General features: G+C 37.6%; 1 protein-coding gene across 2 annotated transcripts in view; it reads right to left on the reverse strand.

Annotated features, from left to right (window-relative positions):
* The window catches only part of LOC106871669 (uncharacterized), a 218,510-nt gene that overhangs the window by 13,363 nt on the left and 191,303 nt on the right, over nucleotides 1–13,844 (reverse strand). Inside the window, exon 4 of one of the 2 annotated variants that reach the window (XM_089342265.1) lies at nucleotides 809–919. The exons of the other annotated variant lie outside the window; for it this stretch is intronic. The gene's annotated coding sequence lies outside the window, so the exon portion shown is untranslated. The remainder of the gene's footprint in view (nucleotides 1–808; nucleotides 920–13,844) is intronic. 2 annotated transcript variants of the gene reach the window in all.

Genomic DNA, 13,844 nt, shown 5'->3' on the forward strand with positions numbered 1-13,844 from the left:
ATTCTAAAATTTAACTTTTAAATTCTCAAAACAAAAGGTAAATATCCCATTAATATATAAATAAAACCAACAACAACCACACCAAGTGAGGAATCTTCTGTCTGAGAATCTAACTACATTCTATTGTGAACACCTATGACCCGAAGATGATGCACATAAAAATACACACTTAAATACACACTACATGTAGGAATAAATTCTAGCAATTAGCACTTCCCCAAATTTAATCAATAAAAATTCTCCATAGGTGCATGTGTAGTTGAGTGGTAAGAAGCTTGCTGCCCAACCACATGGCTCTGGGTTCAGTCCCACTACATAGAACCTTGGACAAGTGTCTTCTACTATAGCCTTGGGCTGACCAAAGCCTTGTGAGCGGATTTGGTAGATGGAAACTGAAAGAAGCCTGTCATATATATTCTTTTATATGATTCAGCCATGAGGCTGTGGCCATGCTGGGGCACCGCCATGTATATATTCATGCGTGTCTTTGTGTTTCCCTCACCACCACTGCTTGACAATTGATACTGGTGTGCTTATGTCCCTGTAACTTAGCAGTTTGGCAAAGAGACCAATAGAATAAGTACTAGGCTTACAAAGAATAAGTCCTGGGGTCGATTTATTCGACTAAAACCATTTAAAGCAATGCTCCAGCATGGCCACAGTCAAATGACTGAAACAAGTAAAAGGATAAAAGAATATCATGGCCACCACAACTTATGATACAACGTAATTATCATTCAACAGAACTCAGGTAACTCTAGAAGATTTTTAACTTAACAGAGACTACATAAAGGCAAAATGAACTTACATTAATTACAGTCTGATGATGACTTAGCAAGCCAAAACTTCAAAGTCACTGTCAATATTATTCTTGTTAGAGAATAATAAATTTGTACTGTACCAAATGTATTAAGTAATCCTGCAATTTAATGTAAAATTGTTTTTATTATAACATAAAAACAAACATTTACACACACACACATTATTTTCCCCTTTTTCTTGTCCTTTACACCCACCCACACACACACACACACCCACACATATATCTATATCTATATATATATATATAAGGAGAATTCACAAAAAAACAACAGATGAAGACAGGTAGTGTAGAAAACAAACAGATGTATTAGTATAACGCTTGGGAATAGAGAAAGTCTTTGACGTTTTGAGCCTAAGCTCTTTAACAGAAAGGAACACAGAAATAAACAAGGAGAGAAACACGGAGAGAAAAAAAAATGTGTGTAGTGGTCAGCGATCTATCATGGCGAATGCTGGACAGAAGGGATTACACAGGAGAGCTAAGAAGAAGGGGAGATAGGATGGCTAAAAGTCACCTGACAGAAAATCAAAACCATTTAATTCCAAGATGTATTTATGCTTAACAACTGAATGAATTTAATAAAAATCATCTACATATGAAACATCATGAAAATTGTTCAAACTGAAGTCCTTCTTGAGCAACACATTTTTCCATTCAAGTCAATACAGAATTACAGATAATATTTATGGAATTTTGATTTACTGTCGAGTGACTTCTGGCCAACCCTGTATATATATATATATATATATATATATATATATATATATATATACACAGGGTAAGCCAGAAGTCATGCACCATACCATTTGACATTTTATTTATATTACATTATTAATATTCATTTTGTCCATCATGTACAAGTATATGAGTATTCATCGTTATTTTATTTATTTGATGTAATTTTAGAAAAATTGAAGCAGGTCTTTGACAATTCCAGAGTGTTTTCAACTTATTTTGTGTGTGACTTTTGACCCACTCTGTACGTAAGTACATCGTGCATGCATACACACATACATACATACGATACATACATACATACACACACTTTTATATATACACATTCATACACACACACACAGACATACATACAAACATAAACTAAAGTCAGTATGAAAAATTTTAGTGGATTTTTAACTTTTATGTCTTTTTGTCAGCACATTATCATCAATAAAATCATAGCAGAAATATATAATATACAAAAGGAGTAATTGTGTGTGTTATGATGATGATGATGATGACAATGTTAATCTAGTTGTTGTTAGTGTTGTAATGCTTGTTGCAGTAATGGAGCTGCAAAAGCTGGTAATTTAGGAGTGGACTTGGTCAATCAATTCCATTGTCCCAGGACGTATGATGCCTGAGTTTATGTGTGAATTATTCATATGTGAGTCCATAAGTAAATGAACACACATACACACACACAAACATGTACACATCATGCGTGCGCACACACACACACACACACACACACACACACACACAAGTATATGGATCTTTGTCGGTTTCTACAAGGCGTATACAGTTGTTCTATCAACTGAGCTAGGTTGGGTGAGTATTCCAGAGATGCATGTATCTTTAATGTAACTCTCAGCTCAAATCAACAAGACACACTGAAATGCAACAAGACTGGCCTTTAAATCACAACTACAATCTATCTAACTGATGTTGGTATATTTACATCCCTGTAACTTTGCAGTTTGACAAAAGAAACTGATAGAATAAGTACCAGGCTTAAAAACGTATTGGGGTTGATTTATTCAACTAAAAATTCTTCAAGGTGGTGCCCTAGCATGGCCACAGTCTAATGGCTGAAGCAAGTAGAAGATAAAAGATATATAAAGGTAGACATAGACATTAGATACTGATTGTTGTGGTTAGCTGTTAACTAGAACTTAACCAAGAGCTAATATGGTATCCACTCAGGTAATATATCCCTCCAAACTCACTTCTATATATATATATATATATATATATATATATATATATATATATATGATGTTTGTTTTTATGTTATAATAAAAACAATTTTACATTAAACTGAACAATTACTCAATACTTTTGGTAGAATACTATTTACAGGGACATAAATACACCAACACTGGTTGTCAAGCGATGGTGGGAAATAAAGATAAAAACAAACACACAGATATATATATATATATATATGACTTCAAAGTTTCAACCAGTTAAGCCATCATTTGACACATGTGCGTGTGCGTGCACACACATATATATATATTCGTATATAGAATGCATATATATCTACACACTTAAATAGAGACACAGACATTGCACATACATACAAATACATACACACATACTTATATGCATGTATAGACACATATATATATATATATAGATATACAAACATTACATGCATATACAGGCCTCCACACACAGCTTTTCCTTTCTCTTGATGAGTTTTTATATTCATACATGTATAGAATATGTATGTACACATACCTCTATCTGCAGTCATGCACTTGCGGGGACACACACACACTCTCTTTCTCTATCTGTCTGTATCTCACTCTAAAACACAAGATAGAGGAAATTCAGAAATATACTTCTGAAGCAACCATAAATTATTTTAGAGAAAAATAAAAGTTACATCGTAAATTAGTGTTTTATTGTTTTTAAATAGAATTTCTTTTATATATTTTTTAAAAAAAGCTTCCCACAAAGGAGTCAATAAGAAAGAATATAAGTGTGCGTGCACGTGTGTGTTTGTGTATATATGGATGCACACATGCATACACACAACACATGCACACAGAGGAACACTCATAAATATTATGGCAGAACGACATATATAAATAGATAGATAGATGCATACATACAAAGGCACAGAGAAAGTGTGAGGCATACACACCCAAATGTGCACATGTAAATGCAGATTAAAAAAAGATATATATATAAATGTATATAAGAGCAACAAGAAAGAATATTAAAGTATAAAACAAATTTATTATTTAACGTTTTCAAAATAGAATTTTAATAGTCTATTTGTATTCACTGACTTCATTATTTGAAGCATAATTTATTATTTTTTAAGCATTTCTTTATAATTATATTACACACAATACAGAACACACACACACTCTCTCTCTCTCTCTCTCTCACACACACACACACACACACACACACTCTCTCTCTCTCTCACACACACACACACACGCATGTAAATTTCAAGAAGTTGTTTTGCTAAAAATTGGTAATGCTTTGCAATATCTTCTGACATTTATCTTGAAGACAATATGTTGTGCTGCCTTAAAAGAAAACAAGGGAAAAAGACTGGTTACAGGATTTATTTTCTCAGCAACTAGGAGGGGGCTCCCTGAATAGAAGGTAAATAAATGAATGAGATAGCAGCAATGAAGTTAGAACCAGTTAGAATAATACCCCAGTTAGGGGTAGCTATTTCTAGTTTACTTAACACATATACCACAAGATTATGGGTTAGCATTAGTTAGATATGAAATCCAACCAACAACTCTACTCAGAATCTGGGAGGCATCCTAGTATGATTTGGGAGCGCCAGCTCAAACTAATTGGCCATGTTGCTTGATTTTCTGAGTTAGATCCTGCTTACTGTGTTTTCTTCATTGAGGATCCCGCCGGGTTGATGGCTCATGTCGGTTGACCAGACCACACACCACATGGTATGAGGAGGTATATCGCAAAGATGAGAACTGACTAGGACTCTGCTCGAGGGGTCACCTGGGAGGACCCAGGAATATACCGAGAAATGGTGAATGCAGCAACACACTTCAACAGTGCATGCTTCCTAACCCCAAATCTGATCTGATCTGATCTGATATACATGATACCATTAGGAAAAGACTGAAGATCACATGTCCTTATTATAACAGATGTGTTATAGAATTAAAACCTATTCTTTCAAAACACTTAAAAATGTCCCTGCTGTATAGAATGATTGTGAAGGTGGTGTCCTGGCTGGATGGTTAAAATATTTGCTTTACAGACATGTGATTTCAGGTTCAATCCCACTGCACAAAACCCAGAGTAAACATGTGTGTTCAGGCTTGGCCCCATTGTACAACACCTTGAGTAAATGTTTTCTACTATAGACCAAACGCATGACCAAAGCATTGTTAGAGGGTTTGGTAGACAGAAGCTGAAGGAAGCCTGTTGTGTGTGTGTGTGTGTGTGAGTGTGCTTGTTCTGATATCATGTACTAGTTGTAAACAAATATCACCATCACTTAAGTGGTGTCATTTATTTGCAATCCTTTGGGAAAATATCTCTGACCACTGTGCATTTCTTGTTTGAAGGGGTAGGGGAAACATTAGTTTGTTTGGGAACAGGTCAGTACTTTCATCTGAGTTATGCAAGAATGGGAAAAGTGGATGTTAAAATGAGGATGACAACTGTTACTGCTGCTGTTACTGCTACTACTTCAAGAAATGAGTGAGTCTATACATAATCACTAAGGCTGTTAGAAACAGCAGCCAAATCTGCCTCAAATTATACCCTACTAAAGAAGAAAAGGCACAGGTGAGGCTGTGTGGTAAGAAGTTTGCTTCCCAACCACATGGTTCCAGGTTCAGTCCCCCTGTTTGGCACCACATGGTTCTGGGTTCAGTCTCACTGCATAGCACCTTGTGCAAGTGTCTTCTACTATAGCCTTGAACCAACCAAGGCCACGTGAGTGGATCTGGTAAATGGAAACTGAAAGAAGCTCATCGTGTGTGTGTGTCCCCACTGCTTGACAATTGGTGCGTGTTTGTTTTCATCCTTGGTAAAAGAGACTTATAGAATAAGTACAAGATTTTAAAAAAGAAAAGTACTAGAGATGATCTGTTGAAATAAACCTTTCAAGATAGTGCTCCAGTATGGCCACAGTCCAACAACAGAAACAAGACAAAAGATACAGAAATGCAGACAATCGCACATTCAGAAACACATAAAGTGTTGTGCATACACACGTAACAGAAGCAAACAGGCAAACATTGAGGGAACCTTATATTTAATTAACAAGGTTAACATTAACCTTACACTTCCAATGTATTTTCTATACAGAGCCAATCTGACAAAATGCCAACCCACTCCACTGACTGGCACCTGTTTCAGACTTCCTTTTCCATGTCTGGCTGTTTACTGGGGTGTGACAGCTACTGGAGAATTTAATCTAAAGAAACTATTCCACCACTGCCACCACCGCCACCGCCACCACCACCACCACCACCACCACCACTACCACCACCACCAATAATGTTTTCAGATTTTGGCACAAGGCAAGCAAATTCAAGGAGGAGGATAAGTCAATTACATTGACCCCAGCATTCAACTGGTACTTACTGAACTCAGAATGCAAAGATGGACGAAATGCACTAAGCATTTTGCCTGGTGTGCTAACGATTCTGATTTCTTTATTGCCCACACGGGGCTAAACATAGAGGGGACAAACAAGAACAGACAAAGGGATTAAGTCGATTACATCGACCCCAGTGTGTAACTGGTACTTAATTTATCGACCCTGAAAGGATAAAAGGCAAAGCCGACCTCTGTGGAATTTGAACTCAGAATGTAACGGCAGACGAAATACCACTAAGCATTTTGCCCGGCATGCTAACGATTCTGCCAGCTCGCCACTATTACCAATAACAAGAATGATTTCTGATTTAGGCAAAGTCGATCTGAACTTAGATTGTAAAGGGTCAGAGAAAATACCACACAGCAGTTGGTCACATCTGAGAATCCAGCAGGAAAGTGTAATGATGGATGTTGCTGATAGGACCCAGTCAAGGAGGTACCAGAGGACTATTCCATGACCCTTCCAGGAATGGTGGGTACCAAAAATGGCTGGATAGATAATACTAATTATTATAATTGTTTCCAATTGAAACACAAGGCCAGCAATTTTGAAGAGAAGGTACTTTATTTCTATGCATTTGTTTTGCAAGATTCTTGATATGAAATCGTGTATTGAAACAGATATTGTTATATTTGGGGATGGTCATCTTTTGCCAATTAGACACATGCATTATTTATTTGCTCTTCACTTTAGTTTTATTATTATTATTATTATTATTTTAATTAAAAAATTTTTTTTTTTAGTTTATTAAAGTTCTTTCGTCACACATCCTGTGACCTCTTCAATGACTTATATCCCAGAAGGTCAAAATGGAATAGGCAGGACAAGGGGAGACATATGGGATAGAAAGTCACTGAAGAGGTCACAGGATGTGTGATGAAAGAACTTTGATAAAGAATCTAATAATAATAATAATAATAACAAAGACAAAGTGAAGATCAAATAAATAGTGAGTGTATTTAACTGGCAAAAGATGACCATCCCCAAGTATAAAAATATTGTATTTTATTAACTTGAAAGGTAAAGTTGACCTGACCAGTATTTGAAGTCAGAATATAAAGAATCAGAACAAGGTGGGAGGTGAGAGGTTACAGGTTGCCAGTGAGGATGTAATGCTAGAACAGTGTTTGTAGTTAGTGGTAGGACAGTGGTTGTAGTGAATGGTAGGACAGTGGTTGTAGTGAATGGTAGGACAGTGGTTGTAGTGAATGGTAGGACAGTGGTTGTAGTGAATGGTAGGACAGTGGTTGTAGTGAATGGTAGGACAGTGGTTGTAGTGAATGGTAGGACAGTGGTTGTAGTGAATGGTAGGACAATGGTTATAGTTTGTGGTAGGTAAGTGGAGGTTTTTCCTATATGACCAATAGCTTTATTTTAGCACAAAGGAAGGAGAGAGAGAGAGAGAGAGCGTGTGTGCGTGTGAGAATGTGCGTAATATTGATGATGACAATGCTGGTTGTAAAAATGACACCCAAACCTATTTTCACCTCTTCCTGTTTAACTGGTTGACAAGATCATCCAAGTAGGTCATCATTGTTACCCATCCCACCACCACCACCACCACTATCGCGACCACTTTTTTTGGACTGTGGTCATGCTGGGATACCATCTTGAAGGGTTTTTAGTCAAACAAACTGACCCCTTGAACTTATTCTACTGGTTTCTTTTGCTGAATGGATATGTTATAAGGACGCAAACAAACCAACACCAATTGTCAAGCAATGGCAGGGGACATACACAAACACACTCAAAGACATACATGCATATATATATATATATATATATATATATATATATATATATATATATTACGAAGACGTACTTGCATAGCAAGTGACCTGATCTGAGATTGTAAGCTGGAACGAAAACAATTGCAGCATGGAAGGTGTTTATAAGCCATTTAAGAAACACACAAAAACTGTTAAATTCACTTCAACATTTAAATTTAATTTGCCAAAATATTTTCGTCGCTTTGAGACCACAACCTGTTCTTTTGTCAGTGAACAGGTCAGGGTCTCAAAGCAACGAAAATAGTTTGGCAAATTAAATTTAAATGTTGAAGTGAATCTAACAGTTTTTGTATGTTTCTTAAATGGCTTATAAACACCTCCCATGCTGCAACTGTTTATATATATATATATATACAAGTGGAGTCGCAATGGCCCAGTGGTTAGGGCAGCAGACTCGCAGTTTCGATTCCCAGACCGGGTGTTGTGAGTGTTTATTGAGTGAAAACACCTAGAGCTCCACAAGGCTCCCGCAGGGGATGGTGGTGACCCCTGCTGTACTCTTTCACCACAACTTTCTCTCACTCTTACTTCCTGTTTCTGTCGTGCCTGTAATTCAAAGGGTCAGCCTTGTCACACTGTGTCACGCTGAATATCCCCGAGAACTACGTTAAGGGTACATGTGTCTGTGGAGTGCTCAGCCAGTTGAACGTTAATTTCACAAGCAGGCTGTTCCGTTGATCGGATCAACTGGAACCCTCAACGTCGTAAGCGACGGAGTGCCAACAATATATATACAACCGGCTTCTATTAGTTTCCATTTACTAAATCCACTGACAAGGCTTTGGTTGGCTTGAGATTATAGTTGAAGACACTTGCTCAAGATACCATGCAGTGAAACTGAACCTGAAACCATGTGGTTAGGAAGCAAACTTCTTACCACACACATACATTTTTCTAAACTAACATAAGTTGGAAAGGTCTTATCTTCTTATCCCTTTTTGTCATGGCCCTTTGTCAGTCGGGGACATACAACAACAAACAAAACCTGCCAATCTTGTTATTGTATATATCATGTTGTTTAATAAGACTGGATGCTTTTCCTACAGCCAACCACTTTACAGCATAGACTAGGTGTAGCTTATTGCATTTCCAGCAGAAGGGTTGACTGTGTCGAGAGTAAAGGGTCCTTCTTTAATCTGTGCCTAGTTGTGTCGTGAGCGAGATAGTGTGTACGTGAGAAAGAGAGAGAAAGACGGCTAAAAGTAGAATGATTATGATGATGGTTGTTCAGTCTCATGTTGGCTTTGATCAATCAGAATTATGATCAAAGGCATTTCACCCACGACCATCTTATCTTAATTTCCAAAATCATCATCATCATCATCTTCGTCATCATTTAGTGTCTGTTTCCCATGATGGCATGAGTTAGACAGTTTGGCTGGAAACGGTAAGCCAGAGAGCTGCACTAGACTCCAGTCTGTTTTGACTTGGTTTCTACGGCTGGATACCTTTCCTAATGCCAACCATTCCAAAGAGTATACTTAGTGTCTTTTACATCTCACCAGCACAAGTGTCTTGTATGTGTCACCGGTACAGGTGCTCTTGATGTGTCACCAGCACAAGTACCTTTAGAGTGTCACCAGCATGTTAAGACTACATAATCCTATTATTCTTCTCTTTTTGAAGACAACTGATTGTGATTTGGTTGTTACTTTTAGCAGATCGAGCAACCACATAGAAGCTCCTTCATTGGCTTGAGTATGATTAAATTAAGATGATGGTGGCTATGGTTGTCATTTAGTCCCATAACCCCTCCAATGAAAAAGGCATATGTACAAAGACGTTCCAACCATAACCATCCAATCTTATAAAGGTATATGTCTGGGACTATTTTGTATCCAAATGTATCTTTCATTTTTTTTCTCTTTTGAAAATAGTAGACTCTGATTTGAGGGAAATTTGGCTGTTATTTCTGACAAATCAAGCAACCTTACACATGCTTCCTTACTGGTTCATTATAGACGTCAGTATCTATAATGTAAGACAATCTGGAATAGTTTTTAAAAAAAACAAAAAAAAAATCCTTCTAGACTTGTCTCCCTTTATAGACCCTTTTTCTGTTTTTCCTTTTATTATCTCCAACTTGAGGAATTCTAATAAGGGATAATGTTACTTAATCCCCCGTCATGGCATCTGATCTCCCATTCAGTTTACTATTACCAATGCTTTCCTTCCCAACTCTGAGTCTCAGATTGCAATATTAGATTCCTTATTAACAGGGAAAAGATCAAATAAATCTCATTAATCACACTTTCTGTTTTGTTAACATAAACTAACTCAGGTAGCAGATTTATTTTATTTATAGTTTATGTTCTCATATTATTATTATCTTTGTTGTTATTATTATTAACCTATTAATTGCTTCAGTTATGTTTGCTTCATATTTCATTCACACAAACACCTGGCCCCATATACACACACATGCATACACACTCATTCAATTACCTTTGCACTGCCAGGTAACAAACGACCTCTACATTGCCATGTTATGACAGAATGACCCCAAAATGACTCATTAGATTGGAAAATAAAATATGAAGAAGCTACAATATCAGATTTGGAGTCAAAAAATACCTCCCTTCACTCCTTCCACCTATTTCAGACAAAATTATTTTGTCTCAGTAGACAGGAAAAATTAGCTTCTCAAACTATGGAGGTGAAATATGGATTTTGGGTGTTTTCACCAAATTACAAAAGCCACAAAATCTATAGGGAATAGTTTCGTGTGTGTGTGTGTGTGTGCATAGCCTAATACATAGTTGGTAGGCTTAACTTATCACTCTGGTTTACCACCACCACAACCAAAAATAACATCTGGTGTTAGGGGGTCTTTAACCCTTTAGTGTTTAAATCAGCCATATCTTGCTTTATGTTCAAACCAGCCAGATCTGGCCTCTCACACCTATCTTGCAATGTAATTTGAAAAAGTAACCAGCAGCAGTGTCGCCGCCACTGCTGCCACCACCGTCACCACCATCACCATTTAGTGTCCATTTTCCATGCTGGTGTGAGTTGGGCGGTTTGACTGCAATTGGTAAGCCAGTGAGCTGCACCAGTCTCCAGTCTGTTTTTTGGCTGAGTTTCTACAGCTGGATGCCTTTCTTAATGCCAACCATTCCACAGAGTGCACTGGGTCTCTTTTACGTGTCACTGGAATGGGTGCTCCTTATGTTCCACTGGCACGTGTGCCTTTCACATGTCACCGGCACTGGCCATGACCATGATTTCACTTAGCTTGACATGTCTTCTCAAGCACTGCAATTTGTCAGAAGTTTCAGTCGCTTATCATCTCTGTGAGATTCAACAACCAAAGATCATATATCACCAGCTTGTCTAAGGTCTTCCTGGTTCTAACTCTTCCACAGGTTCCTTCCACAATTAGAGACTGGCACTTCTTCATGCAGCTGTCCATCATTGAAATCTTGAAGCTATGAGATAATGCAAGATTAATTCAAAACAATGTGAATACACAAGTATTACATTTGAAAGCACGTGGATCAGTGGTAAGAGATTGTGAGTTCAATATCCTGGACCGGGCTGTGTTGTGTTCTTGAGCAAGACACTTTATTTCATGTTACTCCAGTTCACTCAGCTGCAAAAGTGACTTTTGATGACACTGGTGCCAAGCTGCATTGGCCTTTGCCTTTCCTCTAGGTAACATCAGTGGCATGGAGAGGGGAGGCTGGTATGCATGGGCGACTGCTGGTCTTCCATAAACAACCTTGCCTGGACTTGTGCCTTGGAGGGTAACTTTCTAGGTGCAATCCCATGGTCATTCATGACTGAAGGGGGTCTTTACCCTTTTTACCTTTGACAAAATAATCTGAATGCTAAAGGGCTAATGGATAGGAGGTGAAAGGCCATATGGCCCAGTGGTTATGTTGTTGGACTCATGACTGTGAGGTCCTGGGCTCAATTCCCAGATCAAGTGACACATTGTGGCCTTGGGCACAATGAGTCACTTGCTCTAGTCTATTCAGCTGAAAATTAGTGTAGCAAAGTAGTTGAATGTGTGTGTATGTGCATGCACTTAAGCAGTGTGTTACATATCCAAGGGCCCCAATAATTACAGGCAATAAACCTGAACTTGTAATCTGGATAGAGCAACTGCAGATTTCTTAATAGTTCAGCATAGGTATTTTCTTTTTCGCTGTTTGTTTGTTTGTATGTACGTACGTACATATGTATGTACATACATATGTACATTTGGGACTAAGTTGGTTGAGTCTAGCTGAAAACTGTCCTCTTTACTGTAAATCAGGAGTTTTCAACCACGGTCCATATAAGAATTTGTTGTTAAAATTTATGTGCAATAAAATGGTCATTCTTCTACAATACAGGAAATATTTTACCAATTTCCTTCTATACAATTCCTAATAATATTTACTGGCAGAATCCTTAGCGCACCGGGTGAAACGCTTGTTATCATTTTGTCTGTCTTCACATTCTGAGTTCAAAATCTGCTGAGGTCAACTTAGCCTTTCATCCTTTCAGGATCAATAAAATAAGTACCAGTTGAGCATTGGGGTTGATGGAATGAACTTATCTCCTTCTCCAAAATAGCTGGCCTTGTGCCAAAATTTGAAACCATTATTTAATTACTAAAATATAATCTGATATTTTAAGCATCAACTGACTATGAGAATCCCCTGATTATAATAGGAATCAAAAGGGGTCCATGTGCAAAAAATTGAAGGGGTTCGCTGCTGTAAAAGTTGAAATGTTATAAACACAGGAAGTGAAGAAGTAATTGAATGTCAGCCATCTTGACAAAGTTGTCAATGGGTCATCTCTTGTCCCATCACAACCATCCATACTTTATATTTGTGTATCCCTCTCACCTTCATGTTACTACTTGGATGGTTGAGCGTGTTGCTATCACTTGCCAAAATAGTGGTACCGCATTATTAAATGAAACATTTATCAAATATTCTATACGCATACTGTTTACACCACTGCAAACATTATTGGTACTTATTAATAATTAGGTGTATATTCTTTGCTAGAGATACAATCTAGAGACGAGAAAAGGGTTGGGATAAAATCCTTAGGCTGATAGCCTGGCACTGTACCAAGTTGTCCAGTTCCAGACTTAAATATGTTATATAAACTCTCTCTCTGTATACTTAACTGTTTCCTTTTTCTACCATGCCCAAGATTTTCATTGATGCTCTCTCTCTCTCTCTCTCTCTCTCTCTCTCTCTCTACTTATCCTTTTGCTTATGTTACTCTCTTTTTTTCCTTAATAAAATTAATTTTAGTATTTTTTCCTCATCATAATCTTCAATATTTTCCAAATGGACTACAGGGAATGGCATGAAGCCACAAACTATCAGCAGAAATATGAAGAGAGAGAGAGAGAGAGAGAGAGAGAGAGAGAGAGAGAGAGAGAGTGAGAGAGAGAGAGAGAGAGAGAGAGAGAGAGAGAGAAACAGAGAGAGAGAGAGAGAAACAGAGAGAGAGAGAGGGGGGGGGGGAAGAACATCTATAAGAACTTACCTCCACTCTCGGGGAGTGGGAAGGCTGTGGTATATCTCTAAATTTCCAGATATTTATAAATCCAATCATCTACTACTGCATACCAATGTCATCCTCAAGCAGTTTTTGATGGTCAATTTTATTAAGGTGGCGGTGGAAGTGGTGCTGTAGGGACAATGATGGGAGTAGTGGTAATCAAGGTGTAAAATATTGTACAGACCCATCATTAATTACCTCACCATCTTTCTTCCCCCCCCCCCCTCTCTCTCTCTCTCTAACCTCCCAGGTAGAAAGAAGGAAAGATGAGTGGAGGAAGTGAGTCTTGCAATGTTACAAAAATAAACATTGAAACTTGGTAATTATTTTTAATGAAAACACTACTACACAACGAACACATTTACAGCCAGAATAATGG

Source organism: Octopus bimaculoides, chromosome 25 (assembly GCF_046866305.1).
Source record: "Octopus bimaculoides isolate indiv1 chromosome 25, ASM4686630v1, whole genome shotgun sequence".
NCBI lineage: Eukaryota > Metazoa > Mollusca > Cephalopoda > Octopoda > Octopodidae > Octopus > Octopus bimaculoides.